The following is a 21,613-nucleotide window of genomic DNA, read 5'->3' as shown; positions in this document are numbered from 1 at the left end:
TTTCAATTTCACTGAGTGTAATTGGGGTGTTTAGACTTTTTATATCTTATTCGCTCAATTTTGGAAGTTCACATGTATCTAGGAATCTATCCATTTCTTCTGTATTTTCCATTTTACTAGAGTACAGTTTTTTGAAGTAGGCTTTGATGATCTTCTGGATTTCTGGCTGGATCTGTTGTGACTTTACCTTTTTCATTCCTAATTGCATGAATTTGAGACTTTTCTTTCATTTTTTTGATAAGGTTGGCTAAGAGTTTATTGATTTTACTTATTCTTACAAAAAACCAACTCTTTGATTCATTGATTTTTTTGTATTATCTCTTAGTCTCCATTGCATTGATTTCTGCTCTGATTTTTATAATTTCCTCCTTTGTATGAGCTTTCAGTTTCTCTTGCTCTTCTTTTTCTAGAAGCTTAAGGTTAAGTATTAGGTTGTTTATTTGAGCTCACTCTGTTTTCTTAGTATGGGCATTTACTGCTATGAATTTCTCTCATAGAACTGCTTTCATTGTATCCCATAACTTCCTGTATGTTGTATTGGCATTATCATTTAATGGTAGAAACTGTCCAATTTCTTCTTTAATTTCCTCTGTGACCCAATGGTTGTTTAGCAGGGTGTTATTCAATATTCATGTGTTCGTGAAGTTCTTGCAGTTTCTTATGCTATTGATCTCCAGTTTAATTGCACTAAGGTCTGATAATATACAGGGGATAACTTCAATTCCTTTGCATTTACTTAAGCATGTTCTATGAGCTACCATGTGGTCTACTTTGAAGAATGACCCAAGTGCAACCAAAAAGAGTGTATATTCTGATTTTGTGGGTTGGAATACTATAAACATATACTAAATCCATTTGTTCTAAGACTTGGTTCAGCTCTATTAGTTCCTTACTGAATGTTTGTCTAGATGATCTGTCTATTTGTGTCAGTAGAGTGTTGATGTCCCCCAGTAGAATTGTATTAGTGCTTATTTCCTTTTTCATACCCATTAATATTTGTTTTGTATAGTTGAGGGCATTAGTATTTGGTGCATATATATTTATGATTGTCATTTCTTCCTCATTTAATGTTCCCTTCACAAGGACGTGATAGGGAAAGGTTTAATAATGAAAACTTAAGAAATGACACAATGTAAGATAACTTCTGCCCTTCACTCTACTTAGTTTGGAATTAACCAGCAGGGGAGGCAACTAGTCTCCCCCAAAAGTTTTGTAAGGTAAAAAAAACATTGTTAGCTTTGTTGACCAAACACACTCCCTTCCCCTTGGCTAGAATAGGCAACTGAATAAATCTTAAAGGTAAACTCCCCTAACAAAGAACTGCATCCTGGTTGAAATTCAACTGCCTTGCCACCATGCTTTGGGTATCAGCAGTGTGACTTGTGAAAATGCAAATGTAACCAACTGAATGAAATCAAAGCTGTAAAACCCTATAAAAGAAGGAGTTGTAAACAAATGGGGGGAATTGATGAGGGCACTGCCATTAGGTGTCATCGATCCCCATAGATGGAATAAACTTTTTCATTTTACTTCCAGTCTGCTGCCTCTCTGTGTGTCACTTGCCAATTTCCTTCCATAATATGTAGTGGCCTTCTTTGCCTCTCTTATTAGTTTTGGTTTGGAATTTACTTTGTCTGCAAATAAGAGAGTTACCCCACTTTTGTCCACACTCCTGTTGCATGGAGAATTGTTTTCCATTCTTTTATTCTCAGTCTATGAATTTCTTTCTGGATTAAGTGTGCTTCTTGTATACAGCATATTGTTGAATTTTCCTTCTTAATCCATTCTGCCAGCCTCTTTCTTTTGATTGTTGAATTGAGGTCATTAACATTGATGGTTATAACTGTTATGTATTGACTTTTCATTGTCATGTTATTTTCCTGTTGTTGGTTCTTTTATTTTTTATTTTTCCCTCTCTCCCTTTAATTTCTTGACTTGCCTGGTATATTTGCCTGAAATATTTCACTCTTACGGAGTTGTGGCCTTCATTTTCTTTTTCCAGAATATTATTTAGAAATGTTTGGAGTGCCCATTTGGTGTTCATGGAATTTCTCAGGTGTTCTTTGTTGTAGAAGTATCTTATTTCCCCATCAGTTTTGAAAGATAGTTTTGCAGGACACATCAGTCAAGTTGGAGGTTGTTTTCTTTTAGGACTTGAAATATCTCATTCCATGCTTCCCTTGACTTGAGGGATTGTGTTGAAAATCCTTCTATGATTCTGATGGGCTTTCCTTTGCATGTGATTTGTTTCTTTTCTCTAACTGCTTGTAGTATTTTGTTATTCCCTTAGATTTCTGAGATCTTGATTATTATATGTATAGGGGTAGTTTTTTATCATGGCTAGTTGGAGTCCTATATGCCTCCTTATCTGTATGTCAAGTTATTTCCCTCTGTTTGGGAAGTTTTCTGTCATTAATTCTGTAAAGAGGTTTTTATGTCATTTGTAATTCCTCCTGCTACTTCATGGATTCCTATCAGTCTTACATTATTCTTCTTTGCGTCATCTAAGAGTTGTTTGATCACTTTCTCATGGTCCCTTACTGTTTTTAAGAGATCTCTCTTTTCATTTTCACTGACCACAATCCTATCTTCTTTATCTGAAATTCTATCTTCGCATTTGCTCATTAAGCTGCAAATGCTTTCAATAGAGTTTTTTTATCTCCTGGATATCTGTTTGAACCTGATTCATGGATTTCATTTCTTTCCTATGTTGGGTATTCAGGGTTTCCATTTCTTTCCTATGCTGGGCATTCATGGTTTCCATCATGGTCCTGAGCTCATTTATTTATTTATTTTTATCTCTTTCTGTTCTAGAGTCTCTAATCATGTCTTTCATTCTTCTCACCATCTCTGTGGTTATCTGGGAAATTATTTCTGCTTTGAATTTTTCTAGAGCCTGATTGATCTGTTTTGTTACTCTTTTTGCTATTGGTTCAGGAGGTCCAGATGGTTGACTCTCAGACTTTTCCATCTCATTTCCCCAAAAGTTTACCTTTGGTGAGGTGGAAGTCTGTGTTTGTGCCTTTTTTAAAGGTCTTCTCATTTCTATTTTTGTTGTTGGTACTATCCTTGGTTAATACTTTGATCTTCCCAATATAGCTGGTCTTTAGGTTTTGAGTCTCTAATGACTCTGAGGCAATCTCATTTTGATTATACCAGGAAGGACAACTGATCAATCATAATACCTTGGCCCAAATGATACAATCAGCCACACACTATCATCCAGCACAGCTTAGAAAATGGCAATTTGTGGTAGTGATTAATCTATCACCTTTAAGTATGTGAATTAAATCAAAATCAAGGAACAGCCCCAAATACGTTTATAGTGAATAAACTCTTTAATATAGCAATTTACCCTTCAGAATGTGGATTTAGAAGGAGTTCAGGAGGGAGGGATAGACAGATGGGATTGAGAAAGATTAGGATAGAAGTGAGGTCAGAGGACACAGGAAGATCACACAAACTCTAGGAAGCTATTGAAGATGACAGAACAAAATATACACAAGAACAGAACAAACTAACAGCAATAGGGAAGCTAGAGACTGCATTCACTTCCTTTGAAAACTACTGGCAATTGAGAGAAGGAAGAAGAAAAGAAAAGATAAAGAAAGAAAATAAATTTGAATTGGGACTGGAACAGGAACAAAAGGGAAGAGAAATGAAGATCAAGGTGGGAGAGAGAGAGAAAGAAAGAAAGAAAAGGAGATTAAAGAGAATATTTTAAAAGGAAAAAATTTGAGAAAAGAAAAGATAAAGTTTTAAATGTTTAAAGATAAGAGAAAAATATTACTTTGAAAATAAAAAATACAAATAGAAATAGAAGGCCTCCTTCAGGGTGTGCCTTTGTTGACACAATACACAGCATGGGCAGGCGTGTGCAGCTCCAAGTTAATTAGCCACAGCAAGCCAGCAGCTGATCTTCAGCATGGCAGGGGTTAAATACTCCCAGCATTCAACCCACAGACATAGCATTGCTTAATGAAGATTGTCACCAGTCCTGCTCAGGTCCTGGCAGAAGTTGTCTCCAGCTCATTATTGATAGCAATATGCTTGGAGGAGGGAATAAAGGATTCTCATTTGGATATGCTCTAAATTTTACAACTTTGTTAAGTATCTATGAGGTACTAAGTTGTATTTTTGTATAATTATGCATAATTGAATAATTGTACTCATATTTGAGAACTAAATTGTTTCTCTGCAATCAAACTGCATTAACTGCATTAACTTAATTCCCTATGGAAATTTCTTCACTGACATTTTTGTCTTTTTGTTCTTTCTATTCTTTTTCTGTCATACTTCATTTATTTGTGTGTGTGTGTGTGTGTGTGTGTGTGTGTAATAGCTTCTATTCCTGATGTAGCAAATCATCATAAATTTAGTAACTTAACACATATTTACTATCTTACAGTTCTGTGGGTCAAAAGTTTGATCTATCTTTCTTGGTGCTAAAATCTAGGTATCAGTCAAGGTGTGCCACTTCTCTGAAGACTTTAGGAGAGAAACCGCTTCCTTTCTTTTTCCAGTGTCTAGAGCCTGTCCTGCTTCCCTGACTCTCTTACATCACCCTGACCATTTCTAAATAATTCTCTTAAGAAATCTTGTGTCTACATTCTGACCACCTAGATAATCCAGAATAATCTCCCATTCTAAAGTGAGGTGATTCACATCTTTAATTAGTAAGCTAATAAACTTGTACTCTTACTTAACTTATTATCCTACTCCAGAGAATAGAATGTGGATGTCTTTGATTGGCCACTAGCCTCCCTTCTAAAATATGTACATAGGTAGGTAGGTAGGTATCAAGTGTGTACACACATACCAGTACCACTATGCATGTTTATGTTTATTCATCTGTTCACAAATACCTACTTTTGTGTAAAGGGCAAGAGTAATCTATTTAACTCAAAAAATGTATGCATTTTTTCTACTACTATTTTGTTCCAAGAAAAAAAATCTCTCCACAAAAATAAGTTGTATGCTTCCTTTTGTCAGTTTAAAAAGCCTGTAAATTCCATCAGATCACTCTTCCCTTGTTCTCTAAGAAATCCAAAGCTAAATCTAAATTTCAGATGTAATGATCTATTGGTCCCAGCTAATCTCTACTTCTATTATCTTTTAATTAAGAATGAGCCTGGATTCCTTGTCTAAATTTACTATATTCATTAATTCCATATTGAAAACTACTTCAAATACTTTTCTGGAACCAGAGTAAGTTATAAACTATAAACAATAACAGTTCTGAAAGAAATTTGTAGCAAATCATCATAAATTTAGTAACTTAACACATATTTACTATCTTACAGTTCTGTGGGTCAAAAGTTTGATCTATCTTTCTTGGTGCTAAAATCTAGGTATCAGTCAAGGTGTGCCACTTCTCTGAAGACTTTAGGAGAGAAACCGCTTCCTTTCTTTTTCCAGTGTCTAGAGCCTGTCCTGCTTCCCTGACTCTCTTACATCACCCTGACCATTTCTAAATAATTCTCTTAAGAAATCTTGTGTCTACATTCTGACCACCTAGATAATCCAGAATAATCTCCCATTCTAAAGTGAGGTGATTCACATCTTTAATTAGTAAGCTAATAAACTTGTACTCTTACTTAACTTATTATCCTACTCCAGAGAATAGAATGTGGATGTCTTTGATTGGCCACTAGCCTCCCTTCTAAAATATGTACATAGGTAGGTAGGTAGGTATCAAGTGTGTACACACATACCAGTACCACTATGCATGTTTATGTTTATTCATCTATTCACAAATACCTACTTTTGTGTAAAGGGCAAGAGTAATCTATTTAACTCAAAAAATGTATGCATTTTTTTCTACTACTATTTTGTTCCAAGAAAAAAAATCTCTCCACAAAAATAAGTTGTATGCTTCCTTTTGTCAGTTTAAAAAGCCTGTAAAATCCATCAGATCACTCTTCCCTTGTTCTCTAAGAAATCCAAAGCTAAATCTAAATTTCAGATGTAATGATCTATTGGCCCCAGCTAATCTCTACTTCTATTATCTTTTAATTAAGAATGAGCCTGGATTCCTTGTCTAAATTTACTATATTCATTAATTCCATATTGAAAACTACTTCAAATACTTTTCTGGAACTAGAGTGAGTTATAAACTATAAACAATAACAGTTCTGAAAGAAATCCCAGGAAAGCAAAATGATAGTGTTACATGTTCTTCAGTTCTGTGTGACCACAACATTAAAAAATAAATCATGGAAAGCTATAACTATATAGTAATGAGACTCCAAGTCCCTGAGAAGGGAAAGAATATTCCTACTAGCTTTCCATTTTCCATGGGGCTGAGCTCTGAACTATGCCAAGAAAATCAAAATGTGATAATCCCAGTCAGATAGAATATCCAAAAGAAAATGAAAGAAAACTTTCCAGGAAGCAATGGAGCCTGGGTGGCTGGATGCTCTCCTTGCATGGAAAGCTTCAGAGTTCCCCAAGACTTGATACTTCCTGGATATCCATTCTTTCCTAACATCTCACCTCTAGAACCCAGAGGCCCAGAGGCATTGCTTAAAATTTCAGACAAACTTCAGAGCATGAACTATGGTACACATAGGGAAAACCCACTGGGGCTGCAAGTAGCCCATCAGCTCTTTCCCAGGATGCCCCCACCCCTGCCCACCCCATCAATAGTTATGTGCTCAGCCATGCAGACCCACCTGGAAGATTATCCATGGGTCACTGTGAGACACAGGCCCTGGTGGGGTGATCTACCCCTCAAGCCTCTGTGTGTGGTCCTAGTCCTCCACAACCACCAGGGCATGTACCTTACAAAGCTCACAGCAGGAGAGTCACAAGGGCACAGAAGAAAAACTCTGATCACTACTCTACCCTACCTGTGAAATGAGTTACCTCATAAAAATACCTCCCTTATGACTTAGGAGACACAACTGGGCTCAGAACCCAGCTCCAGGCTCTGCTAGTGTGTGCCCTTGAGCAAGAAACCTACATCTTGGAACCTAAATGGTCTTATTTATAAAATAGGATTAATTAAGAGTGCCTGCTATGAAGATTTGTGTTAAGTACAAAATACCCTATGTTAGGGACCTGATGCTGCCGTCACAGGCTGCATTTTCCTGGTGCTTCTTGGCTCTTAAAATGACTTCATGCCCTTATCTTTAGTCCCCCTGCCCAGGCCACAGTGGTCCAGAGAAGTTAAAACCTGTTTTTGCAGGACTGAACCCATAAAAGGCAACCTGGCCTGTGATAGGTTAAAAGTAGCCCACTCCTCATGAATAAGCAATAGCCCAGCCCAAAACCAATAAAAGGACCTTCCTTTCTTTGTTCTTTTCTTCCTCCTTTCTCTCTCTCTCTCTCTCTCTCTCTCTCTCTGTTCCGCTCCCCTGAATAAAATCTCCAGTCGGACCTCTGGGCGTGCGTGGCCTAGTTGTTGAAAGTCAGTTCCCTTTCACCCTACATAGGTAAATTGCTTAGCATAAATTCCCCATAAGAATTAGCTATAGGAACTAATAAAACAGAAATAAAATTACTAATGTCCCACTCAGTGTACCAAAAACATTCAATATGCAGCAAGAAGTCCAATAGGATCTATTTGCTTCCATTCTCATACATAGGAAACAAGAGCCCAAACAGCCTGCCATAGTAGCACTGACACAAGAGTGCTCTGTGCCTGCCCCTTGACTAAACAACTCTTATATTAGCAATACAGTGTGCACAACCCTGTGCTTACTTGTCTTTAACCTGAAATTATTTAACTTACATGCAAATAACTGAGCCACGGAAGGCCACTTAGCTAGTGAGTTGCATCCTAACCTCAGATTCTTTTGAAGTCACAGCTGATTATGGGTTATGTTCCTTTTATGGCACTTAAAAGAGCAATTAAGAATCCCACCAAATCCCCATCTTCACACAGAGATGGCAGTCCCCTCCCAGGACTGGCTTTCCATACTGATACTCAGGCACTTACCTAGTTTCCCACATGATGGGCCAAGGGGCCTGTTTATCTTCCAGCTTTCACTGGGTCCTCAGAGGAGCACTCTGGGACCCCACCTCAAAGACTTGCCTCTGAGAAACCAGCTTCTGGACAGTGGGATGGAATCTTCCTCCTCATGCCTTTCCAGGATGCTACCCCACTACCATATCCTCTCTTCCTCCTAGGAAACAGCATGACTTGGCTACATAATTCAATCAAAGCTAAGTAAACTTTGTTTTCAATCCTGGATCCAAAATGTACTGAACATGTGACCTTGGATAAGTTGTTATGTAACACTCAGTTTCTTCATTTGTAGAACACAGGTGATCAATGAGTTTCTTGAAAAGATTAAACAAATGATACTAAAATTATAGCTTGTAACACAATATTCAGCACAGTTATCAGTATACATAAGGTATCACTCTTCTCATCACAACGTTTGTGTTTGATACCTACTTTCCTGAGGGATCCCAGCATCATATTCACTATGGTGTCCTCAGCCCCTCATCGTCTTATTGAACACTTTCTGATTGAATGAAAGAAAAAATTATATGAATGAACCCTTTCTCCGTCATATCTTACACTGCTCTCATGCACTACCTGGCAGTGATCCAAAGAATTCCCTGTGTGGAGATCCTGACATATGTCTTCAGTGGGATACTCTGAACAGAAAAAGAGAGAGATGTAGTAATCATTTTTAATAAGTTTTCCATATAAATTACTACATGAAACCAGTGCACTATGATCTTTTGAAGCACTTAAAGATCAACATTATCTATCTTGGTTGCTAAGAATCCTACAGTTGAGCTGCTATTTCTTTGACCCTGGGCCCATTGAACATCATCTACTTCTGATTATTGCATTTGTAGAAAGCCTTCCTTCCAACGAGGTTTCCTTTCCAAGAAGGCTTCATTGTAAGCTTCCCTGGCCTTTTGATGTGCTGCAAATAATGAGGAAACCTTTTAGTAGACAAAAATCAACTAAACTAGAAAGACGGAGAGAGTTTCATGCAAAGAAAAGGAAAGGCTAGCTGTGGACTGAGTTTGGAGAGTGAGTTCCAGAGAGTTCTGAGGAAGGATTATGGGGAACTGGAGTCACAGCCAAACAAAAATATATGAGGTATTATGAGATGGATAGAGAAAGGATTTTAATGTAGTTTCTGTGTGTTTAATGGAATTCACCTTCAAAATCTCTTCACAAGACTCCAGTACACATTTATACAAGCCATCTTCCTTATGGACAGGACACCTTACTAAGTTGGTCCCACAGAGAACCTGCTTTCCACCATTTTCTCATTGGTTATTGGCCCATGGACATCCATTGCTACAGACTGAGCAGCACAAACAGAGCACTTTCTCTTTCTTCAATACTCCCAGCCATGTATATCTTCCGATGGCGTTCTGGATAATGATTTTTCTCTTTCAAATCTGCCCTTTGTATCCATATTTGTTTCATTTTAACCACATTAAAATGAATACTTGAAAAAGCCAAGAGATCATCCAACATAATTCCTACAAAAGCAGTTTCCTTTCAAGAATAGATTTCCAATAAGTTTGCCTTCCATGCCTCCTTTCCTGTGTTTTTATGAATGAATGAGCAGTTGCTTGCCTCTGCCAATATCCACAAATCAGCAAGGAGTGTGAAGTTCGTAAAAGCAGTTGTTCAGGACAGAAGTCCTCTCTACTCTTGCAGCTACATTACTGTGACCTTCAGAATATCATTGAAACTCTTTGAGCCCTGATTCTTCACTGCTTTTGATTTTAAAAATCTGTTTAGATTTAAAGTAATGCACACTTATTGTAAAAACTTCAAAAATGTTCTATCATACGAAGTGCAATTGGCTCTCTCGTCTTTGAGCTTCCATATGCCTTATTTGTGCAAATATTTTTTTAAATTTTGGTTTAATCCTCAGTCTCTACCTGCTTAAATTTCTTTCAGAGCCAACTAGCTCTTCCTTACCTGCATACACCAAACATTAATTCATGTAATGTAATTTTTCACTCAGTATTATTTGCATTATGGGCCTTCAACACTGAAGTCTATGGTTATGAGGCCTTATCGTTAGGAATAGCAACATTTTCAACATAGCAAAACTTACATAATTTCAACCCCAATTTTGGTTAGTCTGCAATCATATTTAAAAGTGGCTTGTAAATGAATATTCTACTTTTTACAAACCCTCATTTTATTGAGTTCAAAGGAAAATACATAATTTTATTCTATGTGCAAAATAAAAGGTAAAATTAATTCGCTACTTAAAGTTGGTACATCATCATTTAGGTTAAAAAAAATACTGATGAAAATGCAGCCTATATATTCTGCAGTGTGGATAGCCATCTAATCTCATGCATATCCAAATAATGGCCATAAACCTCGTCCTAACTAAAATACACTGTAACTATAACATCCAAAAGCTACATACATTTTTCTAGTTATAAAAAACAGAAATGTAGATTATTAGCCTCCTTTATTCAATATCAATGATCTTCCCAAGGGAATGGTTCTCCTTACAAATAATGATACACATATTTCCTGCTAAAATTGCACAAACAGAGACCTCCAGTGGCAGAATGACTGCTTCGAGAAAAGTGAACTGCACAGAGCAAACAGAAAAGACACAGGGGGATTATTCACACAAGGACTCCTCCAACTAGTCTTTCTTTCCTGTCATGTATTTTAATATATCATCAACTCCTATTTAAGTATCAGGGGCTATGTTTTCACCGTCACACTAGGAGAGTCACAGTCCCATCCAATAGAATTTGATACTAGAAAGCTTCTCCATTATTTAATTGAAATTATTTTTATTTAATTATATAAATTAATTTGGCCTATTACCCACTAATTATTTCTATAATATTTACTAATTAGATTTATCACTTATAAGCACTGATATTTCAATGTGGAAAAGTGGTCTTTGTTAGAAACCCACAAAAGCTACATTATGTTAGAAGAAATTTATATACATAGCCAAATTTGACATCTTAATAATTCAAATTAATGGAACAAATACAAGAAAATATTAGACAATGAAGTACATTTTCTAAAGAAAGTTTTAATTATACTATGTAATTCCACAGAAGTCTGAAAATGTTTCCAAAGAGAAATTTACAAGACACATGCTTTAATAAAATCAAATGTTCTTAGGATTTTCAAAAAAATGGGTTCTCAGACTGGGGAAGTAGACCAGTGGTATAGCACTTTCCTAGCATGCATGAGGCCCTGGGTTCAATCTCCAACATCATTACAATCAAAAACTCTAAAAATTTAAAATTAAGTAAATACGTTCTGTGTATTAAACCAGCCTTTCAAAAAAAAACATCAGTTCATTATTCATTGGCCTACTTTATTAGAGAGCCACATAACTCCACTTATACAATGAGCAAGTACTTTCTCAGGTATTAAGGCTATTAGTCCAACTTTATCAACTTTTTAAATGTTCAGTCTGTTTTCACCAAACACTAAAGCATAAATTAAGTTCCTTCAATCATGCAAAAAAAAATGGACCAATATTTGCCAAGTATTTATTAAGATTGCCCTGTTAAAGAGTTTTTCTATTAAAATAAAATTAGAAATAATACTAATGTTTTCAAAACAGGTTTTCCTCACAAATTACTTGTATACAAACTTTCATAGGTTGCATTTATTGCAGATTCCCTTAAACATAGCTCTGAGGCCACATGCATGGAGACAAAATTTTAAAAAGTTTTTTACAGTAAGTTGCTAGCATAAGAACATGGAATTACATATGTGGTTCCCTTGTACCTAAGATCAGGACTCCTGAAGCCAGAGATACTTGAGGTAAAATCAAGCCTTTAAATTCACATTGCCAGATATATGACAGTCACTTGGGAAGAGTCTTTTTCCCAAACAACTAAGTTACATTTCCCATTGCCATCTCTCCTGGATGTATGAAAAGGTTGTTTGTTATCCTATTTTCAAAGCAACAAAAAAAAATGTTATTTTTATCCAGTAAAAGCTTATATTGTATAAATCTAAACTGCAAATAAAAGAGCTGCTTGTGACATAAACATTGTCAAAGCATTAAAACAGACAATTCTTAATATAGCTATGCAAAAGAGTAGAGAAGTTACACATTTTTAAATCCCTCCATAGGGCTGGTGATGCGTCTCAGTTGTAGAATATTTGACCTAATTTGTAAAGGCCATGAGCTCAATCTCCAGCACCACAAAACATACATGCATACATACATACATACATAAAATACCCCTATTAAATCATACCAAAACAAGACAAATCTACATTCTCACCTTGGATTTTTTTTTCCCTAATGGGAATGCTAAGAAGCACTGAAATAAGAAAAGACAAATCTTCATGGGGTTGGGTGGAGGGCAAAATCAGTCATATGCTACATAATCTTTATATGGATAGATAAAAGTATTTTCCAAATAGCCAAATAATCCAACATGCAGAATGGTCAAGTCTATTGGTGTAGGAATAGGGAAGCAAATTTTTCTTAATGGGTCCATCATAATATTCAAATGACTCTTTAGCTATAAGTTATGACTGCAGAGTCAATCAAAATGTGATCTTTTATTACTTCTAAAAATGGGAAATTGGAACATGGGGAGGATTCAACACAAGGACCAAGAATCAGTTACAACTAGGGAACATATATGAGGAATAGATATTTCCTAGGGAAGCCTCAATATTAATGATAAAGCTGCTAACATAAATTTACAAGCATCAACACAGAAAACAAATTAAAATTTTAAAATAGAAAATGACAAAATGCAGAAGTAAAATGCAGCTCCAGACCTCCAGCCCACACAGGACAAATCCAAGGGACAATGAGATGGCCACACTGTGGACCAGAGAGACAGAAGGGAAAAGCCACGCAGACGCAGAAGCCTGGGACTGTAGGCAGCTGGTCAGCAGACTGAAGGAATTTAAGTGGAAAAGTAGAAACCCCATACACCCAAAGCAAAGGGCAGCAAGGTCACACACTTTTATTTTTGGTCCCTCCTCCCAGGGCCACTTTGCCACCCTGAGAGAAAGAAGGGAAGAGATGATCAGTCACAGTAGACTGCTGGCAGCTGGTCACCAAATAGAGAGAATCTATGTTGTGAAGCAGAGAATGGGTCCAGCCAAACTCTGCTCCCAGGTCCACCCAGGGCCTTAAAAGGGCTGGAGACACTATTATGCTCTGAGACTAGATATGGAGAGGAGACAAGGGGCCTTGGCTGGTGACAGGAGGGGAATCCTTCCTCCGCCTTCCTCACACTGGGACAGCGGACACATGCAAAAGGCTCCACAGCAGCTGAGAGAGCTGTGCAGACAGGATCACAGAGGAGGGACCTGAGCAAGAATCATAGGCAAGACTGTTAATTGAGGAAAGGCCCCAGATCTCAATCCCAGAAGTCAGAAAGTTGAAGTCCATGGGGAGAAATAAGAGAAACACTGTAGTGAAGACCCAACAGACTACAGCAGTTGGTGAGCTGGTGGGATGAGCACCTCCTGCTGGGACCCCAACTTGCTGAAGGGGAAGAGCAGCTTGAACCTGCAGTAGAATTGTTCGGAGTTCAAACCCACAAGAGATCAGGGAGCTCAATTCTGCCCTTGCAGCCAGAAACCAGCTTGAAACTCAGTGGACTATGGTGGGCTCACTGAGATTAGATTATCTGACTTGGATCTGCAGGCTGCTGCCCATGCTGTCTGCCAGTGACAGCTATGCTTTGAAGCACACCCCCATTTTTTCTTTTTTCCTTCTTTCTTTCTTTCTGTTTTCCCTTCTTGCTTCTTCTTCTTCACTTCTGTCCTTTCTTGTTCCTATTATTGTCCTATTTTTCCTCTCCTTTTTTCTTTCCTTTGTCTCTCTCTCAATTGTTCTTATGCTTGAAGAATAGTTTCTAGTTTCCCTGTTACTGTTGTTGTGTTTTGTACTTGCTCCTTCCATCTATCTTTTCCTCCTGTCTTCACCAGTTTCCCTAGGTTTGCGTGATCCTTCCGTGTCCTCTAGTCCTATTTCTAAGCTCTTCTTCTTTTTTTATCTCTCTATCCACCCCCAACTCCTTCTAAGTCTTCTTCGTAAATGGTGAGGTGACTTTGCTTATTGTAAACATATTTCTCATTGATCCTTAACTGTGATATGTGGCCATGGGTCTAGTTCATGTGGTAAAGGTGTCAGAATAATGGCTTCCACAGTTTGCTTTTTTTCTGGGCTGCATTTAATGCTGTTGTTGATGCTGATTGTACTTTGGCCAAGATGAAGGGAGTGTTCTATTCAGGTGTCTTTCCCAGTGTGCCAGAACTGAGATTGCTTAATAGCCATTACAGACTATGCTGGAAGATGATCAGGAAGTAGCCATCTCCTAGGAGTTCTAAATACTAGTGAGAAAGATACTTGCAATAAGCATTTTATAGGCAGCAACCCAAAAATTACACCAAAAAAATCAACAACAAAATAATAGAAATGAGAAGTCACCCAGACAAGATGCTAGTCAGATTTCCAGATAACCAAAGGGAAAGCTAGGGAGCAATGAGATGGAACAACCTGAAACTCAACCACGTGGACTCCCTGAACTGGCAATGAAAGAGGATCTGGAAAAAATGAAATCAGAAATAATTTCTCAGGACCGGGGATTTAGCTCAGTGTTTCTTCCACCTGCCTCGTAAGCGCCAGGACCTGAGTTCAATCCCTGGTACCAAAAAAAATAATAATAATAATTTCTCAATTAACAACAGAAATGGCAACCATAATGAAAGACATGATTAATAACACTAGAGCACAGATTTAAAAAAAAAAAGAGGAGCTCAGGAACATGATGGAATCCATGAAGGCCCAGCATAGGAAAGAAATGGAATCCATAAAACAGATTCAAACAACTATCCAAGAGTTTTAAAATTCCATTGAAAGTATATAGAGCAGAATGAACCAATGTGAGGACAGGATAGATAGAATTACAGTTAGTTACCCGAAATAGAAAGATGTTTTTTAAAATAGTAAGGGACCATGAGAAAAATCCAGCAGGTACTAGATGATGCAAAGAATAACATAAGACTGATCAGAGTCAATGAAAAAGTAAGAGATAGTGCAAATGACATTAAAAAAGAACTGTTCACAGAAGTAATGGCAGAAAACTTCCCAAGCAGGGCAAAAGAATTTGACATACAGATAAATGAGGCATATAGGACTCTGATTAGTCATGATAAAAAAAAATCCACACCTAGGTCAGAATTACAGAAACCCAACAGAAGAACAAAATGTTAAAAGCAGTTAGATAAAAGAATCAAATCACATACAGAGGAAAGTCTGTCAGAATCACAGCAGATTTCTCAACATAAACCCTCAAGTTAAGAAGAGTCTGGAGTTGGGCTGGGGATTTAACCCAGTGGCACTGCATCTGCCTCACAACTGCAAGGTGCTGAGTTTGATCCCTGGTATGAAGAAAGAGAAGGAAAGAAAGAAAGAAAAGAAGGAAGGAAGGAAGGAAGGAAGGAAGGAAGGAAGGAAGGAAGGAAGGGAGGGGAGAGAGAAAGGGAGAGAGGGGGAGGGAGGGAGGAAGGAAGGAAGGGAGAGAAATGGAAAGGAAAGGAAAGAAAGAGAGAGAGAGAGACAGAGACAGAGACAGAGATAAAGGCCTGGAGTAAATTATTTCAAGCCCTAAAAGAAAACAACCTCTAACCCAGATTGATGTACCCTGCAAAACTGTCTTTCAAAACTGATGGAGAAATAAGGTACTTTCAAGAAAAGAACACCTGAAGAACTTCATGGATACCAAACCAGCGCTCTAAAAATTGTAAACAATATCCTGAAAAAAGACAATGAAGCTCATGACTCCATGAAGTCCAACAGAATGAAGCCATCAGACATGACAAGAAATTAAATGGAAGGGGGACAAAATGGATAAAAGAGTCAACAATAGGAAAATATCATGACAAGAATAAGTCAATACATATCAGCCACAAACATCAATATCGATGATATCACTTACCAATCAAACAGACTGACAGAATGGATCAAGAAGCAAGATTCAACAATATGCTATATATAAGAAACACATTGATTCAAATGTAAATCCATAGAGTGAAAGTCAAAGGATGGAAAACTGTACTTCATGTGACAGGAACACAGAAAATAGGAGAGGAAGCTATCCTACTTGCAGACAAAGTTGACTTTAAACCAGAACTAACTGAGAGACAAAGAATGCCACTATATTCTTGTAAAGGGAACAATCCAAGAGGAGGAAGTTACAATCATTAATATTTATGCACCAAATACTAGTGCACCCAAGTATATATAAAACAAATATTAATGGACATGAAAAATCAAATGAACATTAATACAATATTAGTGGGGGACCTCAATACACCACTGTCACAAACAGATCAACTAGACAAAAAAAAAATCAACAATGATATACTAAAACTCAACCAAACTTTTGAATAAATGGACTTAAAAGGTATCTACACAGTGTTCTACCCCACAAAACCAGAATACATGCTCTTCTCAGCTACATACAGGTCATTTTTTGAAATAGAACACCTACTAGCTCATATAACATGCTTAAGAAAATGTAAAGGAATTGAAGTTATCCCTTGTTTATTGTCAGGTCATAGCACAATGAAGTTGGAGATTAATAGCAAAAGAATCCACGAGAACTACACAAACACATGGACGTTAAATAACACTCTCCTGAACAAACAAAGGGTCACAGATGAAATTGGACTGTTTCTACAAATAAATGATAATGGCAATACACCATACCAGAATTTATGGGATACAATGAAAGCAGTCTTGCAAGGTAAATTCATGGCAGTGAATGTCCATATTGGGAAAACAAAGCAAACTCAAATTTAAAAACCTGATGCTAAACCTCAAGCTCCTAGAAAAGGAAGAGCAAGATGAATTCAAATCTTGTACAAGAGAGGAAATTATAAAGATCAGAGAAGAAATAAATACAATGGAGACTAAGAGAATGATACAAAAAAAATCAATGAATGAAAAGAGTTAGTTCTTGGAAAGAATAAATAAGATTGACCAACCCTTAGCCAATCTTACCCAAAAAAGGAAAGAAAGAGTGCAAATCCATGCAATTATGAATTGAAAGGGTCAGATTAAAACAGATCCAACAGAAATCCACAGGATCATCAATACCTACCTTGAGAAACTGTACTTCAATAAGATGAAAAACAGAAGAAATTGACAGATTTCTAGATACTTATGAATTACCAAAGTTGAACCAAGAAGGTATAAAAATTCTAAACAACCCAATATCAGTTGAAAACATAATTTAAAATTTAACAACAAAGGAAAACTCAAGACCTAATGGTTTACTACTGATTCCACAAGAAATTTAGGGAAGAGCTAATGCCACTATTTCTCAAACTCTTTAATATACTCCCAAATTTATTCCTGGAAGCAAGCATTGCCTTGATGATGAAAGCAGAGAAAGGCTCAATTAAAAAAGAGAGCAACAGGCCAATCTTCCTAATGAACATAGATGCAAAAATCCTGAATAAGATACTGGCAAACAGAAAGCAGAGGATCATCAAGATCATACAGACCAGATGATCATACACACATGGTTCAACATATGAAAATCAATTAATGTAATGCACTATCAAGAGAGAAGAGAACAAAAACAACATGATCATCTCAATAGATGCATAAAACACATTCAACAAAATTCAACACCCATTCATGTTTTCAAAAACAGAGAAAATTAGAATAGATGGTCTTTATCTCAACCTGATAGAAGCCACCCATGAAAAAACACAGTCAACATCATACTAAATGGTAAAAACTAAAACCTTTCACACTAAAATTAGGAGCAAGATAAGGATGCCCACCATCACCACTCCTGTTTAATGTAGTTCTGAAAACATTAGTGACAGCTATTAGATAAGAAAAAGAAATAAAAGGAATAAAGATAGGAAAGAAAGAAGTTAAACTGTCATTATTTGTGGAAGACATGAAACTCTATATAAAAGACCACAAAAGGCCCACCAAAATACTCTTAAGCTTAATAACCAGATTTAGTAAAATACCTGGATACAAAGTCAATACTCAAAATTTAGTAGCCTTCTAGGGCATGTACAACAGACTGCCTGAGAGAGAAATTGGGGAAACAATAGCAAAAAATTGAAATACCTAGGAATCAACCGAACAAAAGAAGTAAAAGACCTCTACTTTGAAAATTATAGTACTCTGAAAAGAGAAATCAAAGAGGATGTCAAAAAAATGGAAAGATACCCCTAGTTCTGGGTAGGAAAAACCAATGTAGTGAAAATGGCCATACTTCAAAAACTGCTATATAGATGCAGTGCAATCTAGATTGAAATCCCAAAAGCACATTTCACAGAACTAGAGAAAATAATCCAAAAATTAATTTGTAACAAAAAGAGACCCAGAATAGCAAAAGCAGTTTTAGGCAATAAAGACAAGCTGGGGGTATCACAATCCCCAATGTGATACTATACTACAAAGCTACTGTGATAAAAGCAGCATGGTACTGACAAAGAAACGGACATGAGGACAAGTGGAACAGATTAGAAGGTGCAGAAACAACTCCAGACACACTCAGCCACCTCATCTTTGACAAAGGAGCCAAACAACCTCATTGGAGGAAAGATAACCACTTTAATAAATGGTGCTGGAAAAAATTGGGTCTCAACTTGCCAAAGATTAAAATTAGACCCCTACCTTTCATGATGCACTAAACTAAAATTGAAATGGATTGAAGATCTAAATACTAAAACAGAAACACTAAACCTGCTAGAAAATAGGTTAAGTAGAACCTTTGAACAATTGGTGTAGGAAAAGACTTTATGAACAAAACCTCAGTCACATGGAAACTAGTACAAAGAATCAATAACTGGGATGTCATCTTATTAAAAAGCCTCTTCACAGAAAGAGAAACCACCAACAGTGTGAACCTACAATATGGGAAAATTTTTTCACCAGCTGTTCTTCAGACTACTAACTAGAATATTTAAAGAACTTAAAAAATTTAGACCACCACCCTTCAACTGCCTTGCAAGCTCAAGAACGTGAGTTCCATCCCTGGTTACCAAAAAAAAAAAAAGGATTAGACCCCCAAATTTAAAGACCCAATCCAAAAATGGGCTTCTGAAATGAACAGACATTTCTCAGATGAAGTAGAAGCAGCAAATAAATATGTGAAAAAAATTTAACATCACTGATCACTCTATAGATGCAGATGAAAAGAACACAGAGATTCTACCTCACTCCAAAACAGAATGGCTGCTATCAAGAAATCAACCAACCACAAATGCTGGAGGGGCTATCAGGAGAAAAGAACACTTCTCCACTGTTAGCAGGAGTGTGGACTGGTGCAACCACTACGGAAAACAGTGTGAAGATTCCTCAAAGAACTAGGATTAGAGGTCCATTTGATCCAGCTAGTCCCCTACTGAATATCTTCCCAAAAGATTTAAAAGCATCATACCACAATGATATATGCCTACCCATGTTCATGCAGGACAGTTTGTAATAGCTAAATCTTAGAAACAGCTCAAATGCCCATCAACTGGTGACTGGATAAAGATGTGGTTTAAAAAAAAAATGGAGTACTACTCAGCCCTAAAGAATGGGAAACTAGAGGCATTTATAGTTAAATGGATGCACATTGAGGCCATAGTCTTAAGTGAAATAAATAGGACACAAATGTGTAAATAGTTTCTCTCATGTGAGAAACTGCAAGAGTAAATGAGGACCAAAATGTATCATATATAATGTAAAATAGGAAGCAAAGGTCCAAAAGGGAAGGGGAAGTAGAGGAGAGGGATGGGGGGAAGGAAAAAATATTGGAAAAGATGAGAAAGGAAGGAAAAAAAACATAAACAAAGTGTTTGTAAATAGGGAGGGGTGGAGGGTGGAAAGGAAGGAAAGAAATGGATAAAAAACAAGAACCTAGATATATCATGTATGGGTACAAATTCCCAATGGAATGTGATCATAATGTGTACCTAAATTTACCAAAAAAGCAGAGAAGGACCAAATAAATAAAATCAGAGATGAAAATGGAGATATTGTAACTAATACCACAAATATACAAAAGATCAATATGAAAAAGTATATAACAAATTGGAAAACATAGAAGAAATGGATAAGTTTGGACACATATGGACTTTCAAAATTGAATAATTAGAAAAAAATAAATATATTAATAACAAGTAATTAGATTGAATCAGAAGTAAGTCTCCTAAGAAAGAAAAGCCCAGCACTGGATAGATACATTATTGAATTTTACCAAACTTTAAAAGAATTAATGCCAAACTATTCCAAATAATTGAAAGACAGACAAGTCTAACAAACTGCATTTTAGCATTCTTACTGCAAAACTGACATCTCAGACAGTTTGTTTTTGGGGAGTGGCCAGAGACATGTACCTGATCCTGGAGAATGCCATGCTCAGCCTGGTGGACCTATGGATTGCATGGTGCTATACTCTCAGCCAATCTTGAGCACCTTCTTTGGGTCATGGTCCATGACATGGGCAGGACTTTACTTATGTAGCAAGAGACAAAGATAGAAGAATTTTGCAAAGCCATCTATTTCTATGTGACACACCAGCAAAGGCTATTGCCAAAAATCCTCAAGATAATGCAGAATTTTTAAAAATATCGAAGCCCTGACCTTCAGCTCTCTACAAGAGAGGACCAATGTGACTCTTGATGTTTCCTTGCAAACAGATTTTCTAAAGCAAAGACTGAGCTGGATCAGAAGCTCCAAGTGCTGTAGTTGGGTATGGCACCTTGGTATGGACACACTGACCGGTGCCATAGACCTCCCTCAACAAGGAGGATTGGCCATCAGTGAACTTGAACCTGGATGATGCCACTGTGACAGTAATTTGTGAGAAGAATGAAGAAGAGATATCGGTGCAGTGCTGAAGGCAACTCTTGTCCTTTATGGTCATTGGGAAGGATGTCCACAAGTTTGCATTCATCACAGACACTGCCTTGAGTGCCATATGTTCTGGTGTAAGTCAAATACTGCCAATGTGTGTTACACTACCAGGAGTGCTTGGCAGCCCGGCCGACTTCACAGAAAGTTTGATCCACCAGCCAACTCAGTGATCAGAAGAGCCAGAACCAATGTAGAATGAGGGGTCTTATCTCTCGTGGGCAGTTTGAAACAAAAATGCCACCTCAGAAACACTTCAAGTGCACGTGTTACAGAATTTTGTCATCTTTACCTGAAGATTGAAGGGCTACACTAAAGCAAAGAAACCAACACCCAGCCTTCCATTCCATTGCTGATGCTTTGTCCTCCTAAAACTTGATCTGTAACCAAATAAGCATGCGATATGAAAAGAAGCTTGAGTACCTTTTTTAGCTGTAAGTTACATCACTGTACATACTGTAAACTCAACTTGACCTCATATGTGAAGAGGAATGTGGCCACACCCATCTAGCGAGCTAACCCTGAGCCCCTGGAGTAAACAATGTTCAAGTTTGTCTCACAATCTTCTCAAACAATCTCTCAGTCCTATGGCACTCTTCCCCGTTATCAACACTGGAAACACTGAGATCACTACCGAGCAGAGGCCATTGGGCTGCTGTAAAAAAAGGATGAATTGCAGTTTTTCATGAAATGTAACCTGTTAGTTGACAAAACTGGCTGTTGGCATCAGTATAGAAATCTATGGGCAGCTTTCCTCCACAAGTTCTTTGACA

At 37.1% G+C, this 21,613-nt stretch overlaps 1 pseudogene; it reads left to right on the top strand.

The window, feature by feature from the left end:
• LOC117283546 overlaps nucleotides 1–21,156 on the top strand; it is a 52,590-nt pseudogene extending 31,434 nt beyond the window's left edge.
• Nucleotides 21,157–21,613: the final 457 nt, after the last annotated feature.

Source organism: Fukomys damarensis, unplaced genomic scaffold (genome assembly GCF_012274545.1).
Source record: "Fukomys damarensis isolate Sample0158 unplaced genomic scaffold, DMR_v1.0_HiC HiC_scaffold_27, whole genome shotgun sequence".
Classification (NCBI taxonomy): domain Eukaryota; kingdom Metazoa; phylum Chordata; class Mammalia; order Rodentia; family Bathyergidae; genus Fukomys; species Fukomys damarensis.
The sequence above is the reverse complement of the archived record's forward strand: the minus strand, read 5'-3'. Positions and strand labels throughout refer to the sequence as shown.